Source organism: Diceros bicornis, chromosome 4, assembly GCF_020826845.1.
Source record: "Diceros bicornis minor isolate mBicDic1 chromosome 4, mDicBic1.mat.cur, whole genome shotgun sequence".
Lineage (NCBI taxonomy): Eukaryota > Metazoa > Chordata > Mammalia > Perissodactyla > Rhinocerotidae > Diceros > Diceros bicornis.
In genome coordinates, this window is record NC_080743.1 from 96,572,384 (window position 1) to 96,597,478 (window position 25,095).

General features: G+C 37.7%; 1 protein-coding gene across 1 annotated transcript in view; it reads left to right on the forward strand.

Annotated features, from left to right (window-relative positions):
• Positions 1 to 25,095, forward strand: part of NME7 (NME/NM23 family member 7) — a 223,552-nt gene that overhangs the window by 180,061 nt on the left and 18,396 nt on the right. The gene's annotated exons all lie outside the window — the stretch shown is intronic.

Below are 25,095 nucleotides of genomic sequence, written 5' to 3' on the forward strand. Positions count from 1 at the left end.
TAAGAAACTTTTTCGGTATTCTTGGCTTACACTGTTTCTTGGCCATCTAATAACTTCAGACTGCAACTGTACACGACTGTGTATAACTAGATGTGTATAACACAACTGCGTATTAACTGGATGGTCTTCAAAGAATTAAGATAGTTTTCTGATTGGCATATGTTATGGTTTAAAAATAATTTAAAAAGTAAAAAACTACAGCATCAATTCAATAATGTGAGATTTGTTTTAAAATGAGGTAAAAATACCATTATCCTAAGTTGTTAGTCCTGAAAATGTGTCAATGAAATGAAGTCTGGTACACAATGTGATAGCATTGAAAGTAATAGCTACCATTTATTGCCTCATTCCTAGGCCAAAGCAAAGAAACTTGAAGAAAAAGATTGATTTTTTTTTCGTATAGTTTAAAAATTTTTATGTATCAAAAGGAACAAATGAAATTAAAAGACAGATGATAAATTTTAGGGATTATAGTATAATTGACAAAAAAAGATTGATATCCATAATTCATATTTATTTTAGTATTATTTATGTTTTATATCAAGTCTATGTCTTTTGTTTATTTCTACCTTTGAAGTCATATATAGAAAAGCCTTTCCCAGACATTTTGTTTTTATTTTCTTATGGATTGAAATGTTCAATCCACCTGGAATTTATTTGACATATGGCATGAGGTATGGATTTAGTTGGCTGTCACAACTTTGTTTATTAAATCCTTCCATTCTTTCATTGTTATTTCTCATTTATTGAGTACTTATATACACCTGTGCCTGTTTCTGAACTTTCAATTTTATTCCATTGGTCTGTCCCAGCAAAATACTGTTTTTATTATTGTAGTTTATTTATACTTTTAAAAAGTTTTCTTGGTTATTCTCTTAAATTGATTCCTCCACATGAACTGTACATGAGTTTACCAAGTTCTTTACCCCACCCCCACAGGATGCAATGGGACCTTGACTAATGTTACAATGTGTTTACAAAGAAATGGGGGGGTGATGTATCTATAATAGGAGTCTCTCCTACTGCATTTGTGGTATGTCTCTCCTTTTATGTAAGCAGTGGAGTCTTCTTTAATATGAGTCTCTGACATAGCCCATGAAATTTATTCCCATCAGTTTTTGTTTTTGTTGCTTTAGAGAATGACTCCATTAAAATTTTTTGCTATAATCCAAGTTGTTTATCTGCTAAAATCTTATCTAAACTGTGCACTTTGGTATGAAATTTTGACATACTTGTGAAATATAAGAAACTTCATTTTTTAATTACCCAAAGGATTAAATGTTTATTTTAAATTTTCACCTAGTTTATGAATATTCCCTTCACCTTCTGATGGCTTAGGACCTATAGAATAGGTTTGAATACAGACTGTTGTTTAGTGAAACTGAAATATTATTAACCATGAAATTTATACCCATTAAGAAATATTATCCAAAGTATGCCTGTGATTTTGCTCATACAATATGAAATAAATTACTATTGCCTGCAGTTTACAAAGCCATTTACTAAATGGTTAAAATCTTTCTAACCTAATTGCACAGAAGATTTAATTGCAAATTAATGACTGTGTGGTTTAGAGAATTCATCAAAACACAGAAGTTGGAGCTCCTACAGCCTCCCCTCATGTGGCCAGTGACTCATAGTTGAGGTCACCTTGGATCAGTCACTTTTTCTTTCCATGCCTCACTTTTCTTATCAATAAAATGGAATAAGGAATGCTGATATAACCAACGGATGTTCTCTTAGTTAGGGATTAACTGTTTGCAGAGTGTTACTTGACTTTAAGTTACATGGCTTTCTAGGAGACAATAATCATAGTAATTGTTTTTGAGAATGATGAAAATATGGATCTTTCCTCTGCTTTTCTTTTCCAAATGTTCTATAACTTGGTTATATCACTTTCGTGGTTACAAAATAAAAACTTAAGAAGTATATAAAATATTTCATTGTATGTACAAATAGTTGATCAAAACAAATCTGAATTTCGATATATAATTATTTCTGCATTGATTCTTGTTCTGGTACACTCTGGAAAAAAAACTAGTTAATCAGGAGTTTACCAGGAATAAACATAGGTGTAGGGTGAGTAAGATGACTGGACAGGCCTGGATTTCTTGGCTGTGGTTAGTGCAAGCCTCTGTACACACTGACACTCATATTTATCTTTAGTTTTGGTTTCTATCTGGAAAGAAGAGTTGTGATTTTTACTAGTACATTGTCAAAGAGGGAACAACTCGTACAAAGACAAGAGTGAAGAGCTTTCTCTAAGAGATCTAAAAATAGTTTAGTAAGGTTGGGGCTTTGACCTTGAGGTGAAAAAATGACAAGAGATAAGGCTGGAAAAGTCAGCAAGGGTCTTGTAAAGTCATATTAAGACATCTGAACTTTATCCAGAGGGCAATAGGAATCCAAATAAATGTTTTACGCAGGGGAGTAGCACAGTCATGTCTGTGTTGTAGGGATCATGCTGGCTGCAGTATGGAGAACAATCAAAGAGGGGTGGCAGGGGGTCAGTCTGAGGGAGAGAGACAGGTAGAAGGCTGTTAAGGTAATTCAGAGGAAGATTCTGGTAGCCTGAATGACTATGGCAGTAGGGATAGCCAGAAGCAGTGAGCTTCAGAAGACATTTAGGGAGGTAGAACTGACAGCCTCAGAGAGTAATTGGATGTGAAGGGTAACCCACGGCAATGAGACAAGATTAACTCCCATCCCCAACTGAAGATGGTGGTACAGAGACTGCCATCTTTATCTGTGATACCAAAATTTCTCAAAACCAAAGTTTCTTCATAAATTTGATGGCAAAGCCTCACCTGATCTTACATTTGACTATGTATGATTTTTATATAGCCCACTTAGTGTGACTATTCACACTACTGCAGAAATATTAACGTATTAGATTATGGGGAACTTCCCAGACTCCCTGCATAATATATAGTATGTATGTGTATATATATACACACATGTATGTGTGTGTATGTATATTCAGTGACTTCTATATAATATATAGTATGTATACCATATTACTATTCTACTTTCAAAACATCTGTCACCAGGAGTTTTAAATAAAGGATAATGGAGAAGGTTTGAAACAGCCTTGGAGAAAGAGCTGATTACAGAATATAGATTTATACGTGATATTTAGGGTTCCGTTGATTTGGGAGACTTACACGTATCACGACTTTATTGTTTTTCTGATGAACAGTTGGATTGACCCAGGGGCAAGATTTTTACAGGTAAGTGCATTGAAGAAAGATCATTGAGGATGTTAGCAAGAGTGGTTGAAGTTATAAATAAGGAAAGATGTGATGGCAGGAGGTGCTAGAATGAAGGGAGAAGGTAGAAAGGGACTGCATGCCTGTCTGAGGCTTACGGACAGGGGTCCTGGAATAACAGAGGGAGGGAGCTGTGGTCAGAGTAGATTCGTTTAAATTGAAAATTTCAGAGCTGGAGCTTTTCCTGGTGGTGCTAAGGTTCCGGGTGTGGCCATGGAAGAGGCAGCCAGTGTGGAGTGGAGGTCAGCATCAGTCACCAGAGTTGTGGAGGCTTTAGTGTTTACTGAAATTGAAGTCACCTACTAGGATCGTGGCCAGGAGGCAGAATGGAGAGGAAAATAGAGATCCAAAGTCTGAAGTTTTCACCAAAAGAGAGACATGACCTTGAGAAGTGACAGCAACAGGGAGGAGAAGAGAGGATCTGGCTAGTTGGCATAGCCTCAGAGTTCAGGACTCATCTGTCGGGGGAGGAAGGAGAACGCTACTTTTACCATCATAGGCAGAGATGCTTCACCCGAAGGCCCCAGGGAAGTGAGGCCCGTGAAGATGTCCAGGTTTCATTTAAGGCTGGGAGGCTTAGTGAGCGAGTTCAGGTTTCAAGGGAGTGTACTTTGGTAGTGAGGTTCCAGAGGGAGCAAGAACAGTGAGAGATTGGAGGAGGGAAGAGGAATCCCAGAGCCATGTAAGAGTAACAGGATGGGGGAAAATAGATGATTAGAATGGCCTCCATCTTGGTAGATGGGGGTGTTTCAAGTTAATAATTGTTTTTCTGGTCACTAGTAATAGAGACCATCAAAATAATGTCTTTAAAAGCCAATACTTTTATTTTTCTGCCCCATAATTAGAGGTCTGAGAGTAGGCAGCCTGGCCCTGGTATGGCAGCCTCAGAATATTATCACGAACCCAGGCTCCATCTTCTTGTTCTTCTCAGCCATTCTTAGCACGTGCTTTTGCCTTGTGGTCCCTGGGTGGTTGCTGGAACTATAGTTATCACTTCTGGGTTCCAGGCATGAAGAAGGGGAAGAGCAAGAGGCAAAAGGTGAAGGGTGCCAGTCAGTCAGCACCCTCCTCCCCACCTGCTTTAAGGACCTTTTCCAGAAGCCAGAAGCCCCACCCAACAACTTCTGCTTATGATTTATTTGTTGGAATTTAGTCCCATGTCCACCGCCTTCTTCAAAAGAGCTGGTAAATGTAGTTCTGGAAGTTGAGAACATTGCTACCTCCAACAAAATCAAGTTTCTATTAGAAGGAAGAAAGTGAGAATGAGCATTGGGGAGATGGAGAGCAGTCTCTGCCAGAAGTGGTCACAACAAGGATAACAGGGGTATTTAGCTAGGGACCAGGTTTCCGGTAGAATTGGCCCCTCCTATTCCCCAGTATTGTGGTTCTCAACTGTCCTCTCCTGATCAGCAGCATCAGCATCACCCGAGAACTTGGTGGAAATGAAATTCTCTGGCCCCACCCTAGACCTGCTGACTCAGAAACTCTGGAGGTCAGACCCAGGTATCTAGCCCTCCAGGTGATTCCAGTGCCCCTAAAGTTTGAGAACCCCTGCCTTGGTGCAGTGGTTCCCAGCCAATAGCATGCATCAAAATCACCTATGGAGTTTTTTAAATTACATAAGTCTGGAGCTCTATCATAGAAGGTTCTGGTTAAGTAGGTCTGGGATGAGCTTCCTATCTTTTTTTTTTTTTTTTGATGAGAAAGATTGGCCCTGAGCTAACATCTGTGCCAGTCTTCCTCTATTTTGTACATGGGATGCCACTACAGTATGGCTTGATGAGCGGCATGTAGGTCCATGCCTGGGATCCGAACCCACGATGCCTGGGGCACCGAAGTAGAGCACTATACCATGGGGTAGGCCCTGGGGTGAACTTCCTGTATTTTTTTTTTTATGTTGCAGTTGATTCTGCTATAGCTAATAATTAAACTAGCATTTGGAAGCCACTGCCCTTTGGACTTTTTGGAAAAAGTTGGCCATGGTTCTACTTTTGAGGAAAATTTAGACCCTGTCAGCAGGAGAGCAAAGGGATTATTTTGCTTTCAAGACTCACTCAGAATTGGAAATAGCAGCAGCCTCTGAAATTTGAAGAGATCTATGGCCTCTCTCAATGGATTCAGCTGCAGCCTGCAGGGTTATTACGCTTCTAGGGGAGTCCCAGTCTCTGAAGCGGGGAGTCTTTGGCCTCTCCAGAAGGAGCCAGTCGTGACCTGGTTGACTGCCTGGATTTCTTGGGGGAAATCTCAGTGTTAAGGCTGCTATATGCCTTCCCAGGGAGTGACTAGAGGCCTGGGGCGTGTTTGTGTGTCTGTCTCCATGTCTCCACACGCGTGCTCACATGCACACATCAGTGCATTCTGAGATTGACAAGGATAGAGGCCCTGGGTCTCTCACAGCTGAAAACAGTTCTCAGGTCTTCACATCTGCACTCGCCATTTCATGTGGGCATGTGACCCACAGCTGTGCAAGAGAGCAAGCCATGTCTTTCTCTCCCGCTAGTTGTGTAAGTGCCTTGAGGGCCTGGACCTCTCTCAGACTTTTGTATCTCCACTCTTGCCTAGCATCCCACAGGCTTTTAGTCAATGTCTGCTGAGTAAGTGCCTGGGGGAACGTATCATGAATGGGGAATGTGCATCTCTATCCCCCTTCTGTTTTCATATGGCTGAAATGTCACACCCTGATAAGGGTGCCACACTTTCAAGTGCCACATCCCACTACTCCCTTCACTTACCAGTTGTCAGAAAAGTCTACTGCTGCCAGCATCTTCTTTCATTGCTGAGTATGTATGCAGGTAAAACCTGAACTATGTGCATGTGGAAGGCTGATGGTTTGCATAGATTTTTCTTCCTCTCAAACATAATATTTCAAAAGTCTCTACATTAACCTTAAAAATATCCTGAAAATGTAAGAAGCATTAGGCTATCAAATTGTGATTCTTTATGATTCAGTTATTATTTCAGAACTGGTTATTTTCTCAGATAAAAGAATCTTGGACTAAGAAGCAATTTCTTGTTCCCTCCTGTATCCTGACATGTGTGGAGCTCATGTTTCTTGCTAGATTACATCAATTACTTCTACCCCAGAGAGTCCTCACACTATCTCAGTAATAAATGGATCTCTCATGTTTCCCTCATTTAGTATAGGTAGGAGTTTAACCTTTTATTCAAGGCAATAATCGATCTCTATAAAATGCTAGAATAATTTATCCCAAAGAGTCATAATCCTGTTTACTTCATGGAAATTTCTATAGACATTAGTACTATAATGTCTATGCACTCATATAATGACTGAAATCACATTCCATAAAGGGAATTAACAAGTCCATAGGTCTTTCAGTTTCTCAAGTGCAGCTCCAGCTCTAACCTTCTTTAGATTGGCTCTCTTGACTTAAGGACTGTATTTAATATGATTTATCCCACTTCGTATAGGCACTTATAAAATCATTCATTGTAGACATTAGGAAATAAATCTAAATTAATTTCTTTGGGAAAGATTAGTTAATTAATAACTATGGAAAATCCATATAAAATAAATAGATGCAGAATCATTGGACTAAAAATGACCTTAAAAGGGCATTTAAGAATCTCCAAGCACTTTGTCTCAGTAGTTTTTCATCTTCCCTACCTATTCCCTTGCAGTGGTTCTCAGATCTTAGCAGCAGGAGAATCCTGTGGGGGCTTTTTAAACACACAGATTGCTGGGCCCCACTCCAGAGTTTCTGATTCAGTAGATCTAATTTGTATTTCTAACGAGTTCCCAGTTAACACTGATGCCATTGGTCCAGAGCACCACACTTGGAGAACCACTGCCCTAGGCCAAAAGCCGCTGCACACTCAGACTATAAGGTTGAGTTGTTCTTTTGGCTAATTGTTCTCTTATTTGGGATTTCATAGACCAGGGACATTTCTGAAAACAAACCAAGCAATGAACAACAGTAACAAAACCCACATTGGGGATTGACAATCAACTTTTTAAAATTTACCAAATGAGGACATAAAAAAAATTGTTTCTCGTCACCACCATCATTTTGTTTTGAAAGGGCATTTAATTGCCAACGTCACTTAATCGTAGAATAATGGACTGTCTCTTCAATTGGATAAGTTCAGCTTTACCCAAAGCTCACTTTATTGCTATGGTGTGCCAAGGGCACGATGGTGGAAGAAGTCTCTTACAGATACAGGCAAAACAGGGTTGCATTTTCTGTAGATAATTTTAAAACAATAATATAGTCCACTAAAAGTTTGTCTGTTTTTTATTTTCGCCACGCACAGACAGTTCCAAACAGTGTCAGTGAGAATATATTGCCCCCTCCCCATGGTGGACCACTCCTACCAGCCCTTGGTTCACCTCTGCTTTATTGCCTTGATTTTCCCCATTTTGCCGGAGAGCAGTGAAATGTCATTCTGGATGAACATCACCCGTGGAATGATGGACAGGAGCCACTGCGCTAAGTTATGTGTGATGGTGGAGGCTTTGGATTCTTAATTTTGCTGAAACTTGATTTTGTGGAATCATATATCATGTTTCTTAAGTCAAAGAGGAATATAAATTTTTTGAGATTTCTATAGTCCTGAGAGTAATGATTTTATCCATATTAAAGAAAATTGTATACATTTAAAAAAAACATTCGAAAAATAAAGAACAAAAATCCTTTCTAATTGTTTGGAATGGTAGAGTTGTCTTCTAACACACCACCTAGGTTCAAATATAATACCATAGGTATGAATGTAAACAAAAACTCTTTATTTAACTATGACCAGTTGACAAATAAAGGTAGAATGTTCTAATTCAATGTAGAAAACGAGATTTTTTTTAATAATATTGAGTTGCTCAATATTATTAATAAATTAAAATAATTAAAAATTAATTTTCTCTTAATCTGTGACTAATTTTTAAGTTAGTAAACACATGTGTATGTATTTTATTTCAATTTCATTCATTCATTGATGAGAATGTGCAGTCGTTTCACTGGGTGTTGTTTTGAGGATACAAGTACTATAGAGTCCCAGCCTTTAAGGAATTGAAAGTTTAGCTGGGAAACAAGATAAATACATATATGAAGTTAAATTGTAATATAAAATTAAACGCCAGCATAAGAGAATGTTGCCATACATTGAGCGAGTGATCAAGTGTCAGAAAGAGACAGTAAGTGTGATGAGAGTTTAATGGCGAGCAGTATGACTGTGGCTGAAGGGATCAGGGACATTTCATTAATGAAATGGCACTTGAGATGGGCCTGGAATAACAAGGTAGATTTTTATGTGCAGAGAGGAAGAGGAAATGGCAGGCTAGTTTTGGGAGAACACTGAGTTACCCAAATCTAGTTACAGTGGAGGGTTCCTTTAGTAGCATATGGGAGATAAATTTGGAAATGTAAATCTGAGCTAGATTATAGAGGCTTCTTTCTGATGACAATAATGAACATTAGGATAATGGTGATAAAAATAGTAACTGCAGGGGCCGGCCCCATGGCTTAGCGGTTAAGTGCGCGCGCTCAGCTGCTGGCGGCCTGGGTTCGGATCCCGGGCGCGCACTGTCGCACTGCTTCTCCGGCCATGCTGAGGCCGCGTCCCACATACAGCAACTAGAAGGATGTGCACTATGATGCACAACTATCTACTGGGTCTTTGGGGGAAAAAATAAATAAATAAAATAAAAAAAAAATAGTAACTGCAGTTTACTGAGTAATATGTACCAGGCAGTGTGCTAAATGGTTTACTTGCATTACCTAAAAACCCTGTGGGTAGCTGCGGTTATCCCCACGTTACACGTAAAGAAGGTGAGGCTCCCACAGGTGAAATGGCTGGGCCAGCATCATCCCACAATTAAGTGACACAGCGCTGAAATTTAAACCTAAGTCTGTCTGAAGTCCAGAACCCTCCCTGTATCTAGCAAACTAGGTCAGGGATGACAAAAGGTTTCAAGTGCCAACTCTTGATTTATTGATAAGATTCCAAGACTAGTAGTCAACTAAACAGAAGAAAATACCCCTGGCGGAATACTGATGTCTGCCATAAAGGAGGGATGGGAGTTTGTTGGTATATATGACACACAGTGGCTACTTGGGCACTAGAGAACTGGAAGTCATCAAAGGTTTTAGAATAGAGCAATGATCTAATAAAGTAGAGTTTTCAAAACTTGAAACAGGCAGCAGAGTTTGAGTGAACAGATAATAGGAGTAATGGAAGCACATGTGCTAATCATCCAGTGAAAAGTCTTAAGGACCTAGTGGCCTAAAACATTTAGAAATACTCTTCTACTTCAAGTAATCCATTTTACCGTAAAAGGTACAATTCTTTGAATGATCATCTCTTCCACTAACCTCTATGCTCAATGAGAACAGTGACTTTGCAGTTTTTGTTCTTTGCTTAATTCTCCAGTGTCTAGGCACGTGATACATTTTTGTCAACTAAATCTAGTGATATTAAAGATAGTGATAATAATAGTAATAACGATAGGCACTTATTTTGTGCCAGGCTCTGGGCTAAGTGTTTTCAGCTCAGTGAGTGCATCTGGAACAGACCGTCTGGGTTTGAATTCCAGCTCTGCCACTTACTAGCTGTTTAAGCAAGTTACTTAAACTCTTGTGCCTCAATTCCTTCATCTTTAAGATGAGGATAATAACAGCACTTATCTTAGAGGGTAGTTGCAAGAAATAAATTGGTTGATGGATGTAAATAAATAAGAATAGGACGTGTTCAATAAATGTTATTGGTTATTATTATTATATTTATCATTATTATCATAATCTTTACCATTACTTCATTTGACCGTTGGAAAAATCAATATATCAGAGCCAAAGGGAAGTCTATAACTTCCATGATGTGCCCAGTATGTGTCAGGCCTATTAGGCTCTTTCACAAACAATATCCCAGTTAAATTAAAACTCTAAGTATAATTTCAATGTCAGAATACTTAATTCTATTTTCACCATATACAAAGCACATACAGACCTGGTTTCAGATAATGTGTTTTTAAATATAAGTAAAAGAAGGCTTCCTTGTTTTAGCATAGCCCTTTACAGATGATCATCAGATTCTATTCCCTTGCAGGAGATCCACAGGTCAGTGCCGGGGCTATCCTCAGTGCTGTCACAGCTAAGCTTGGTCCCTTGTTTTCTCACTTTCCAACCTCTTGTCTCATTGTATAAACGTGATTGTCTATCACCTGGCAGTGAAATGAAACTCACGGATGATTCCTTTTTTAGCTGAGGCTTAAGAGGCAAAAGCTGGATGAGCTCTTCGAAAGGGAGTGAGAATCCGTGTTTTATCTAGACAAGCAAACCTCCCTTTGCCTACTGTTTACTAAAAACAAAATCACAACTGTCTTCCATCCCCACTGAGTAATGCTTGTCTCTTTTTGTAGCCCTTCACAATGATGATCTTCAGTAATGCTGACATATTAATTTAAATGAGTATGGTCAATTCTGGATCATTTCTCATAATGGAGAAATGAAGGGATTAGCAAGGGCACTTGAAATTCAGAGAGATGCCAGCAACCATTTGTCCATTAATTGCAACCTGTTCACCAAGTGACATTTTACTTTTTTGGTAATAAGTATCCAAGTGAAGTGATTTGCTCTTTTGGCCTTAAATTTGTTTTTCTTAGCCATCTTCTTATAGAGCACAAAAATATTTGTTGTGGGCTTAAAATAAATATTTTATAATTAAATGAAAGTGATTAAGAATCAGGAAGGGACCCAACGTCACAAACTAGAAAAAAGTTAAAAGACTGACTTTTTCCCAGGACTATATAATCTAGATTTGATAGGATTGTGTAACCAAATATTGTCCTCTAGCAACAGACAAAAATGTGTTAACTAAAAGAGTAACCTCTCTGAGTTAAATATTATTTAAAACAAATAAATAAATGTGCTTGATAGTGCTCTTATTTCCAATAATCCTAGAGTTGAAAGAACTTCCAGAATAGCATTGGTGTAGTGTCTGCTGTGCATACAGGCATCCTATAAAAGAAAAAAGGTACCAACCCCAGCACATGTGAGGGTACATGGCTTTGATCCGGATATCAAGTAAGGGAGACAAAGTGCCCTTTTTAACCTGAGATGTCTGTGTCTCTTCACCTAGCACATCTGATACTGCATTCCCATCACTACCTGCCAAGGCTGTCCAGTCCCTTCATTTCCCTGATTCTGAAAGAGGAGTGGGGAGGAAGTTGTAGCCATCCACTCATTGTCCTTTGCTCTCTGTAGTTTGACTCTGAACTCTTGTCTTTGGTGTGCATACTGCTTCATTTTTTAGCCAGTGACTAAGCATGATCTGAGTAAATAAGTAACTCTCAGGTGACTAATTAAAAGTCCTTAGAGAGGACGTGGAAAGGAGCCTAAAACATTGCTGGCCTAATCAAATCCATCCTCTTTCTCATTCATAAACTATTACTGCTACTCCCACTTTGGTTTGGGAGTAGAAGTTGCTACACCCACTACTGTTCTTTCTCCAGTAGACAGTTACGGACATTTCTGTTTTAACAAGAGAGAAAACAAGAATAGTCTAATAGAAGGAAAATGTTAGGCCCAATGTTTTCAAGAACAAATGTATTGAGAAGGTTTTACAGGTCAAGTAAAGCTTTTACAGAAATTCGAAAGGACTTTAGTCTTCAAATGTCAAATACCTGTACTATCACACAGATACTAATGTTGTGTAAGGAATTTTCTGGGAGATAATTATGGTAACAGGAGCTATTTCCTATTCTCCTTTAACCTGCACATTCCTTTAGCCAAGAAGGTAGCAACTAGACTACATCTTGCAAGTATCTTATCCACAGCAAAGTTGCACGTTCTTTTCTTGATGCAAGTATAGATGAAATCCGATCTACTGTAGGAATTATTTTTAAATCTTGTGTTGAACATATGTTTACTTCATGTAGTTAGGAACTTGATATAGTCATATTTGTGGCTAAGTTTAAAAGAGAGCTATGATGTAAAATTGATTTGTGTTAATTCCTTCATGTCATCTGCTTATTAATTTTGTATTTTTATGCATGTATATGATGGCAATATTAACTAGCTTTATTAATTTTGTGTTTTTATCCATGTTTATGGTGGCAATATTAACCAGCTTTAGGGGTTACTTACTGTGTGCCAAGCATTGTTCCAGTGTGTTACATACATTAACGTATGTAAACACTCAATGAAATAAATGTTATTACCCTATTTACAGATGAGTAACTGAGGCACAGAAGGGTTAAGCAACTTTTCCAAAGTCATACAGCTAGAACACAGCAGAAGGTAGATTGAACCCAGGCAGTCTAGGTCCAGAATTTATACTTTCTAACTTCCCTGCCTTTATATTATAATCTTAAATGTAACAAGTATTATTTCTCCAGAGTTTGTGATAGAGTGGTGAGTGAGGGCACAAAAATTAAGCTTTGGGGAAAAGACTACAGAATATTGAGCCAGAATATTTGGCCTCCCTCAAAAATAATTAGGGGGCCGGCCTGGTGGCATAGTGGTTAAGTTTGCGTGCTCTGCTTCAGCAGCCCGGGGTTTGCAGGTTCGAACCCTGGGTGCAGACTGACACACTGCTCATCAAGCCATGCTGCGGCGGCGACCCATGTACAAAATAGAGGAAGATAGGCGTGGATGTTAGCTCAGGGCCAATCTTTCTCAGCAAAAAAAGAGGAGGATTGGCAACAGATGTTAGCTCAGGGCCAATCTTCCTCACCAAAAAAGAAAGAAAATAATTAGGATGATTGGATATTTACTTATATTTTATCTTTATTAACTTATATTTTTATTCATGACCTCGTACCCCTCAGTATTAGATGAAAAATATGAAAGTATTTATTCCTCAAAAATCTCTCAAACAGCAGCCTACTACATTGTCAGTAGCAGTGGGCCATTAACCTCTCGAGGGGAATAAGGGAATGTTGGGGGCCCCTGGGATCCCAAAAGATTCTTCTGATTTTAGTGTGTAAATTGCTTACCTTAGTAGGGACACAGTCAACAGTTGTTGAATGACTAAGTGCGTAATTCTCATCTCCCATTTTGGTAATGTGTCATATGCCTAACAAATCACACATAACTTTCTCCTCGTGGTTCCCAGTCTTCTTATACATATTCTGTTAAAGCATTTGGCATACTGTAAAATAGTTATCTGTTTCCAAGTTGTTCTTCCTTCAATGTGAGCTCCTTGAGGGCAGGAACCATGTCTTACCTTTATATCCCAAGAATCTAGCATCTGGTTATCAATAACCTGATTGACTATTGAAAAGTTTGTGGAAGGAAAGGAATGAGTGAGGCAGGCAGGCAGATATAAAGCTCGTATCCCTGTGTACCTGTTTTACATTTAGCAAGAGGTCATTGGGTTTAATCATGGAGACTTTGATATAAATAAATAAAAATATATATGCAGATGGTATTTCTTGGATTGGATACTGCTCCTATGACTTAGGCCCTGGGAAGAGGCCACTGGGAATCAAACAGTGTGTGTGTTATATTCTATCCCCTAGGTACACCACCCAATTTTGTTGCATAATTATGTCATCCTCCAAAGGGCTTTGGCTGTACTCGTAGTGAGTTCATCTGTAATTATTGATAAACACATTTATTTTTGCTGAATTTATACAAAATACCTATGCAGGTGGCCCCAAATCATTGCAGTGTCCAAATTTCTCTGTCATAGTGTAGATATGGGCTAGGAAGTCTGCCTTGGAAAATTATGGCTGATTCTTTGAAAAGCTACAGATTTGTTTGTTACTTGTGACAAAGTGCAGCATCAGGGTTTTTTCCCCCAATAATATTAAATACTGTCTCTCTCCACTTCTTACTTCCCTTTTCTCCCAGTCTTGACCATACTCTTGTATTTCACATTTTAGCCATATCACTCATAAAGATCTTCCTCAACTTACAGTGGGGTTGTGTCTGACAAACCCATCGTAAATGGAAAATATCCTAAGTTGAAAATGCACTTCATACACCTAACCTACCGAACATCATAGCTTTGCCTCGCCTACCTTAAGCATGCGCAGAACACTTACAATAGCATACAGTTGGGCAAAAGCATCCAACACGAAGTCTGTTTTACAATAAAGTGTTGGATAGCTCATGTAATTTATTGAGCACTGTACTGACAGTGACAAACAGCATGGCTGTGTGGGTACAGATGGTGGTAAGTGTACCGGTTGTTTATGCTCGTGATCTCGGGGCTGACTGGGAGTTATGGCTGCTGCCGCTGCTCAGCATCACGAGAGAGGATCATACCACATATTGCAAGCCTGGGAAAAGATCGAAATTCAAAGTTAGAAGTACGGTTTCTACTGAATGTGTATTGCCTTCACACCATCGTAAAGTCAAAAAATCCTAAGTCAAACCATCCGTTGGGGACCATTAGTATTACGCACTGTGTGCCTACAACAGTGCTGGGTATGGTTTCTGTTTTTAAAGGTTTTAAATACTCTATTTTCCTACATAATTGAATTATTCTGTTTTTAAATTCAGATCAACATATATGACAGCTTCCATCTTTGTTGTAAGCACACTCTCGTTTGGCGGTTTTTCATCTGTTTTACTACCCCTGTCATTTTATATACAGAACATTGTATGTATTCTCTCAGAACACAGTTTATTCCATCTCATTTCCACAGTGGTTTGAGTGGGAGTGGGGGCCGGGATGGGGCTGGGAAAGGCAATCACCATTTCAACTCTCAGCGGGGGCGGGGGGAGGTTAAAATTGTTCTTCCATGGAAGCTTCTGGTAATGCTTTTGTCTCCTGCCTCACCCCATTCTCACCCCACCCCGACTGTGCTGCTGTGACTGACCTTATGACAGCAATGAATCTGGCATAAGAGAGGAGTTCCAGAGTCAGTAAAACAGAAATGTGTGAAGTGGCCATCTCATTGAATCCTTCCCAATAACATTTTAGGAGTCCATTATGCTTATAGTCTGTTGTGTAATGAATGGCAGTCCATCTCATGATAAATACTGGTCCCCTTTGGCATCAACCTTAGAATTACGAATAGCTTAATCTGCTGGGTAAATGAATAACAACTGCAGGTTTAAAGTGACAAAAATAGTTTCTTTGCTTGGAATATCATTGTACATAACTCTCTGTGCAAAGTTCTCCTCATTGCTTGTTACACATTAACTTTTTGATTATAGTACAATCACCATCTGAGAACTAAAATCTGCTGCTTACTATTCATGGGGCAATGAGAATTGTAAAACATTGTACAGCAGTAGCACCCAGCATGATACTGAACCTTTCCATAAGGTTATCATAATGGTACATTTTCTGAGTGTTGCCTTCAAACTATTTTAATAAAGACTTCGTTGTTCTGTTGGTTGCATGATGATTTTCTGTGATAGACACCCATATCAGTGATATCGATGTCATATCTTATATGTGTCTTCTGTGTTAATAGCCTTTATTGACATTTATACATTCCAGATATTCCGTTTATTTACTGTTATTCCAGTTTGTCTTCTCATTTAAAGGATATTATCTGTGGATTTTCTTAGCTTTTATACCATGGTTAGTTTTGGTCCTTCAGCAGTTCAGGTTAACACACTTTTATTGAAGGCCTACTTGTGCCCTTCACTGTTCCAAACACCAGGGGTGACTAAGATGCTGTCCCTACACTCAAAGAATTTAATGTTGTCTAGGAAAGATTGTCATCTAAACAGGTAGTTTTGACACCAGTAAGTAAATGCAGGGAGGCTGACCCTCACTGTGTGTCATGGGAGCCCCTACCAGTTACCCATTTCCCAGCATGGGAGTCAGGTGAGGTTCGTGGGAGATATGAGCCCTGCTCCAGGTGTTGAAAGGGAAAAAAAGATGGGAATGGCAATCCCAGAAGAGGAAATGATGTATATGCTGGAGAACTACATGGAGTTTGATCTATTAAAGTATAAAACAGTTTTGGAGAATGGCAGATGAGCTTGGAAAGGTAGCTACGGGTCAATCACATGATTGTTTAACGCCACATTTAGGAACTTGAAATTTATTCGTGGGGTTAGTCCATTGACTAACTACCTGAGATTGTTTGCAAAATGTTGTGAATATATTCATTTTCTTGGAAAAAGTATCTAAAGCTTTTATTAGATCTCAAAGTGTTCTGCGATCCAAAAATTGTTAAGAATATTTGCACTGAAAGGTTTTAAGTGAATGACCATACTGTTCATTAATTAGAACAAAGTAAAACATTACTATATCTATATTTTGTGTCATAAGAAATTCGATGTACAAGTCTATGTCAGTTCAAAGATTAAAGTTGCCAGGAATACTCCTATGTATAGCAAAACAAGAGCATAAATTCATTCATTGAACAAATGCTTAATTGAACCATCTTCTTGAAACATTTGTCTTGGCATCGTGGAAAATTTCCCAGCCTTCTCTAACAAGAGTCTCAGATCTTGGTAATGGTTATTCATAAATGGCTTGTGACACTGAGGAGGCAGCAGTGATCAAAAGAGACACTGTCCCTGTTCAGAGCTTAGAGTCTAATGAGGAAGGGAGACATTAATCAGATAATCACAAAAGAAATGAGAAAGTTCAAACTGTCGTCAGTGCTGTTTAGTAACAGATAGGGTGAGATGTAAGGGGAAACCTGACATACAGGGGGATTAGGGGAAGTTTTCTTGAGGAAGTGACATTTGAACTGAGACCTGAAGAAATTATTTAAGTGTCAACTGGGAAAGAAGGTAAAAGTGACCCCAGACTCTGAAGGCCTGATGCAGGAAAGTGCTTGGTGTGTTTTAGGAAAGGAGAAGAGGAATGTGAGGTGCAGAGAGGAGGACAGCATGAGATGACCCTGGAGAAACAGAAGTTGGGCCAGCAGGGCCTAGTGGGCTATTTTAATATGATCGAGAATATGGCTCTTTATCCTAAGAACAACGAGAGGCAATTGATGGGGAGAAGGGGCACTAACATGATCAGGTCTGTATTTTTTAAGAGATCTCCCTGTGTGCTGTGTAGAAAATGAACTGAAGGGGGACAAATTGGGAAAAAGTTACCAAATAATATATCGTGTCGCAGCTGAAAATACATTGATACCATATACTTTCCTTTATGGGTGGTTGTGAGTTTGTTTTAGTTTCTCCATGTGGAAGCTGACGGCGCTGAGCTTGTGGTTCTCTAAGCTCAGACTTCCTCACAAATGAGCTGAGAAAGTGACCCTCTGAGACCTAGGGCAGTTCCTCCAACCCTGGATTGCTGCGTGTTGAGGCCTCAGTGTGCCCCACAGGAATTAGCAGTTTTTGTGTATGTCATGAGGTGACAAAGATTGAGAAGTCTTGCCCTAAACCCCTTTTCTGCCCTAACATTTCATGATTCTATGTTTTGTGGGAATCAAATTCTAATCTAACCCTCGCCCTTTTTTTTTTTTTTTTTTACCAATAAGGAGAATGTGGCCCAAGAAAGGAAAGTGTCTTGCCTAAGATTGCACGGCTCGGTGTATAGAATATTAGTCTCCTAACCAGTAATGCTGGGTTTTTCTAATATGCCACACTGTAATATCCTTTGTAATCAGATAATTGGTTATTATAATTATCAGGATTGCAGATGCTCCCTTTCTTTCCTTTAGTTACTAACAGAAGTACGTTTTATTCTGTTTCGATGACTGGTAAAATGTATTGCTCTAAGATATCGGACATCTTTTTACTAAAACTTGAAGCTTGAAGACTTCTGAGAAGTGACTTCCCAGATGCATAAGACTTCTTATTTTATTCTGAATAAGCTGAAAATATCACAAGACCAGCATTTCTATTTGTAAATCAGTCCAAAGTCCGTAAGCATTTAGAAGTGATGAGTAGAAAGAGAAATTAGCTGAGCTGTTAATAACTTATACTTGATTTGAACTTGAGTTCAAAGGTAAATCAAAACTTAAAGTTGAATTTGAATCTTGCTATGCCAAATGGGCTTTGCTTAGCCTTCGTTAAAGACTAAAGGAGGAGCAGGCCCAGGAGAGCAGTGATTCTGGGCATAGGCTCTGGAGCCAGATGATTTGAGTTCAAATCCCTAATTTTTCTGCCTATGAACTTTGTCACTTAGGAAAAATTTCCTTTCTCAGATTAATTCTTCCTGCTTGCAGAATAGAACTAATGACATTTCACAGTAAGTATTAAATGCGACAATATATATAAAGAACTATATCATCTGAGTTCAGTGTAGAAAACAGAAACCAGTCTAGGTGTTTTAAGAAGAAAGGGATTTAATACAGGGAAAATCAGTGGAAGGGAGCGGATGACACAAGGCCATTGATTTCCCCCACATTACTGTAATTGTCATCCAGAGGTCAGGCAGCTGCTCTTGATGCCACCTTGGTCACAACTGCTGACATAACTGCCTCTCACAGCCATGAACCTGATGACAAGACACTGGAAGGCTGAATCCAACTACTACTGCAAACACATCCCTCTGACTTGCTTGCCAGCATTCACAGCAATAAGAAGATGGCCTTTGTCTTGCCTCTCTCTTGCAGATTTCACATGAATGCATCTAATTGGTGGAGCCTAATTTGTAACAAGAGCCTTAGTTGCAAGGCTAATTTTAGAAATGTAGTTTGTAGTTTTCCAGGTACCAAATAGAAAGTGGATGAAATGGAAGGTGAGAGACCCAATCTAAATATCTTCCACAAAGAAATAGCCCAGGGTGTGGCATACAGTAAATGATAGTTATTGTTGGTTTTACTACGGTTGGTATATTAGTAGTAGAAGTACAGGTATCACTTAATGTCAACACATAATTTACTACGTAAACTTTTATTAACCATAAGAGTTTGATTTGCTTCTATGCTTAGGGGATGTACTTAGGGAATGCAATTAAATATAAATATCTGTCTTGTGAACCCATTATTTATAAAATCCCATCAAGATGGTAGTAAATAATGAAGGAAATTTCTGTGTATTGTCTAATTCAGGTAACACAATAATTGAATTAAAATAATAGGACTCAATTCAGTTCACTGTTTTGTGATGGGATATGCCTTGTAGCATTCAAGTGTAAATGGCTAGTTGATTTATTGGGTGTCTAGACACAGGCTAAATCTTCTTTCCTAGAATAAATTGTAACTGTTACAATCATTTTTAAAATTATTATTTTCTAAATGCTAATGAAAAAGTAATTGTATCAGTAGTGCTGTGCTCTCACCACCATTAATTTTTCTCCTCTGTTATTCATTTATTTTCCCTACTCATTTCCTTCTATTCTGAAATGCCTTTGGCACCCAGAATCCCTAATAACATCTGTGGTTTTTTTTCCGTCACCATTTTGGGATGAAAACAAAACCACAAAATAGTAGGTCAATTACAAAGTTCCTTGGTTTTTCTGACGAAAGGACACTTGTTTTCCAAATGCCCCTTTTTACCCAGGGATTCTTAGATTGTACTCTTTTGCTTAAGGATAGGAAGATCTAATCAGAAGTGACATAAGAATATATGGCAGCAGTTTTGCAACTAATTGAACATACCTAGAAGAGTAATTAGTTTAGGCATTTAACTTGTCCTTTGAAGGTCAAGCAAAGGGTGATGTAATGCCCCTTTCTCCTACATTTAGTTGGTGGCATAAATTTCTCTCAAACTATTTTTATTTTATTCTGCTTTATGTTTTCCAACCAATCACATTTAGAAAGAAGGATGCTTATCTTCAGAGTCAGTATGAGAAACTGAAATTTAAATGTTTAGAGTCAATAAGATTGAAAAAATCTTCTGTTCACTTATTTATTCAAGAAATATTTCTTGGATACCTACTTAACTACATTTAAAATCCAGAAAACTTTCTACATTGTATTATTTCTTTGCATCACATTTTATTTAAGGACTTTAAAAGTAAATCCTTTGCTAAAAGCTTTAGATATATCAGTAGGGAATGACTATATAAGATACAATTCCTGACCTCATGGAGCTAACATTCTAAGAAGATGAAACAATTACACAGAAAATGACAATTGGCAAAATAGTATATAAAGTGATCAATGTAGTATTATATAACTTTATAGATCAAGTGGTTACTAATGAGTTAATGATCTAACATTATGAACATTATGCTATTTTTTTGTTGTTGGTGGTGGTGGTGGAGTTTAACAGACTTTATTTTTTTAGAGCAGTTTTAGATTCACAGCAAAATTTAATGGAAGGTACAGAGATTTTCCATATACCCCCTCCCCTCATACACACATAGACTCCCCATTATCAACATCCCCCACCAGACTGGTACATTTGTTAAAATTGATGAACCTACATTGACACATCATTATCATCCAAAGTCTGTAGTTTACATTAGAGTTCACTTTTGATGTAGTGCGTTCTATGGGTTTGGACAAATATATAATGACATGTAACCACCATTATGGTGTCATACAGAGTAGTTTCACTGCCTTAAAAATCCTCTGTGCTCTATCTGTTCATCCCTCCTTTTCCCCAACTCCTGATCTTTTTACTGTCGCCATAATTTTCCCTTTTTCAGAATGTCATATATTTGGAATCATACAATATGGAGTCTTTTCAGATTGGCTTCTTTCACTTAGTAATAAGCATTTTAGGTTACTCCATGTCTTTTCATGGCTTGGTGGATCATTTAGTTTTAGTAGTGAATAACATTCCATTGTCTGAATGTACCACAGTTTATCCATTCACCTACTGAAGGATATCTTGGTTTCTTCCAAGTTTTGGCAGCTATGAATAAAACTGCTGCAAACATCTGTGTGCAGGCTTTTGTGTGGACATAAATTTTCAGCTTCTTTGGGTAAATACCAAGGAGTGTGATTGCTGGATCATATGGTAAGAGTATGTTTAGTTTGGTAAGAAACTGTCAAACTGTCTTCCAAAGTGGCTGTACCATTTTGCATTCCCTCCAGCAGTGACTGAGTATTTGTTTGCTCCACATCCCCGCCAGCATTTGGTGTTGTCAGTGTTCTGGCTTTTGATCCTTCTAATAGGGTGTAGTGGTATTTCATTGTTTTAATTTGCATTTCCCTAATGACATATGATGTGGAGCATTTTTTCATATGCTTATTTTCCATCTGTATATCTTCTTTGGTGAGGCGACTGTTAATGTCTTTGGCCCATTTTTTAATTAGGTTGTTTGTTTTCTTACTGTTGAGTTTTAAAAGTTCTTTGTTTATTTGGATAGCAGTCCTTTGTCAGGTGTGTCTTTTACACGTATTTTCTCCCAGTCTGTGGCTTGTCTTCTATTTCTCTTGACAATGTCATCGAAGAGAAGAATATTTTGATTTTAATCAAGTCCAGCTTATCAGTTATTTCTTTCATGGATCGTGCCTTTGGTGTTGTATCTGAAAAGTTATTGCTATACCCAAGGTCATCTAGGTTTTCTCGTATGTTATATTCTAGGAGTTTTATAGTTTCGTGTTTTATATTTAGATCTGTGATCCATTTTGAGTTAATTTTTGTGAAGGGTATAAGGTCTGTGTCTAGAATAATTTTTTTTGCATATGGATGTCCAGTTGTTCCAACACCATTTGTTAAAAAGACTATCTTTTCTCCATTGTGTGGCCTTTGCTCGTTTGTCAAAGAACAGTTGATTGTGTTTATGTAGGCCTATTTCTGGGCTTATATTTTGTTTCATTTATCTATTTGTTATTTCTTTCGTCAACACCACGCTGTCTTGATTACTGTAGCTTTGTAGTAGGTCTCGAAGTCAGGTAGTGTCAGTCCTCCAACTTTGTTCTTCTCCTTCAATATTGTGTTGGCTATTCTGGGTCTTTTGCCTCTCCAATAAACTTGAGAATCAACTTGTTAACACCTACAAAATATGGTATGGAGCATCTTTTCATAGACTTATATGCCATCTTCTTTCGTGATATACACCATATGTTGAAAAGATTAACTGCTTCATTGTATTTCCTTTTCTCCTTTGTCAGAGATAAGTTGACTATATTTATGTGGGTCTGTTTCTGGGCTCTCTACTCTGTTCCATTGGTCTGTCTGTTCTTTCATCAGTAACACACTGTTTTGATTACTGTAGCTTTATAGTTGGTATATGTTTTCAGTATGTCCTTCTTTCAAGGAATTAGTTTTCCTTTGACTTCTTTCATCAGAGTTTTGTAGATTTCCTCATATAGACCTTTAAAATACTTTGTTAGATTTACACATATTTCATTTTTTGGACGTAGTATATATAGTATTGTGTTTTCAGTTTCAAATTCAACTTGTTCATTGCTGGTATAGGAAAGTTATTGACTTTTATAGATTAACTTTATAACCTGCAACCTTGCTATAATCACTTATTAGCTCCAAAAGTTTTTTGGTCATTTCTTTTGGTTTTTCTACATAGAGGATCATGTCATCTGCGAACAAAAACAGTTTTATTTTTCTTTCCCAATCTGTGTACCTTTTATTTCCTTTGTCTTATTGCATTATCTAGGTTGAAAAGCAGTGGTGAGAGAGGGTATCCTTTTTCCTGATCTTAGAGGGGAAGCTTTGAGCTTCTCACCATTATCTATGGTATTAGCTATGGGTGTTTTTATAGATATTCTTTATTAAGTTGAGGACGTTTCCCTCTATTCCTAGTTTTTTGAGAGTTTTTATCATGAACGTGTGTGGGATTTTTATCAAATGTTTTTTCTGTGTCTATCGATATAAGCACGTGGTTTTTCTTTTTTAGCCTGTTGATGTAATAGATTTCATTAATTGATTTTCAAGTGTTGAGCCAGCCTTACATACCTGGGATAGACCTCACTTGATCGTGGTATATAATTCTTTTTGTATATATTGTTGGATTCTATTTGCTAATATTTTGTTGAGGATGTTTGCATCTGTGTTCATGAGAGATATTGTTGTGTAGTTTTCTTTTCTTGTATTGTCTGTCTGGTTTTGGTGTTAGAGTAATGCTGGCCTCATAGAATGAGTTGGGAAGTATTGCCTCTGCTTCTGTTTTCTGAAAGAGATTGTAGAGAATTGGTATAATTTCTTAAATATTTGGTAGAATTCACCAGTATTTGGTAGGATTCATTCTGTTGTTATTACCAACAAATGCACGTTGAGCTCCCTATATTTACTAGAGATCCAAAGATATAAGAGACAAGTGCATATACGACACAATATTTTATGATACTAGTTATATCATCTTCTTATTTCTTAAAGTATATTCCCATAATATATATTCCAAAATAAATATAAGTGGAGATCAGGAGAGAGAAGTAGTTTTGAGGGGCCATAACGTTTCGGAAAAGTCTTAAATAGAGGTGAGACTTCGCTAGACATTAAAAGAAGGTAAGAAAAGGTGAGCCTTCTACAAATAGGGATTATTTTGAATAAAGATGTGGAAGAAAAAATGCACATGTTCAAAGAAACATGAATACACATCTTGGCCGGAGTGAAAGGGTCCGTGTAGTGGGGAACAGGAATGGAAGATAAGTTTAAGTAAGAAAGTGAGTGCCAGAAGATAGAGAATCTTTAATTTAGGGGTTTGGAGTTTAGAATTTCACAAACAGAATAATTTATTTCATGTAGAATACCTCAGTGCAGCTTTATAAAATCTGTCTCAAAATCTTTTTAGGTGGCTAGGTTTCTCTGTTCAGTGCCACGATAAGTACAACTCTGGCCTCTCTAGATGGCAAAAGATTATGAAAAATTTGGAACTGTTGTGGAAGGAACATTCCTCATCCAGTATCTCATTTATCAAAAAAAGTGCTGTCTGGTTGCTGACAACTGTAGGAAGTACAGTAGAAATCATGACAGGAAAAGTAAAATTTTCCACAGAATGGATTTATATGACATTTTCCTGATAGTAAGTCAAGCTCTCTGTAACCTGGCCGCTTTCAGCAGAACTGCTTTTATTTCAATAACTTCATCTTTGTTGTGAGTTAACCTGAGAAGCCCCACCAAGAATCCTGTGAGTCGATTGCCTGACTAATGAAGCATGATCTACTGATTAGGAATTAAGTGAAAACAAAGATTTTCTTTGTGAGTCAAACTTCTGTACACACCGCATCTGAGTGATAAGTTCCTGGAATGTCTCAGTACTAAAACCCTGGTAATATTTAATGGCACAGTAATGGGAACCAGGTAATGGATTATAGAAATTAGTTAGATTACTTAATGGCTCTACCACAAAATATCACTGGGCATTGATACCAGCATTATAATTTCAGGTCAACAATATTGTAAATTAAACCTAAGGTTAAGAAACTTTCATTCTTAGCCCATGCCTTTCCAGTGTCATCCAAGCAAGGATACAATTTTTAAAAGAAAGATATAAATAATAGATTTATAAACTAAAGGGAATGAAGCAAAGAATATTTTTTCTATTCAAACTGACATAAAAGGATTTTCACTTGTCCTTTGAGAACGATAGTAAATCAAATGGTAAGCATTTTACAGCTAGAGATTTTATGACTAATTTACATTCTGCTGAGATGAATACATATTAGTTTTCCTCATTCAAGCACATGATATTTTAGCCATGCAGTTACTGTCATGCTGGCCTCTGGGACATTTTTTTTTCCCTAACATATTCAAAGATTAGATTCAGGTTGCCTCAACTTAAAAATGTTGCTTCACATTTAAATCAATAAATCTAGACAAAAACAATTAGAGAATAACCTGCGCAAGTAGAGATCGTATTTTCTATTTATTATTTTGAGTATTAATTTCCAAATTAGAAGCATGGTAGAGTTCTACTGTGTCTCTGAAGAGCTCAAAAAATTCCCTCCACTACTTACTAAACCCACAAATAAGAGAAACATTAGAATAGTTAAAATTATAAAATAACAAGGATTAGTAGCTCTTCTCCCAGTACTTTATGAATGTAACAGCCATCAGGGCTAATTTGAAGGAGTGCATATTTGATCTCAGCTTCAGAGTCCTTAAACCTTTGGTTCATATTTAGCACTAAATTTTAAACCAGAGAGTAA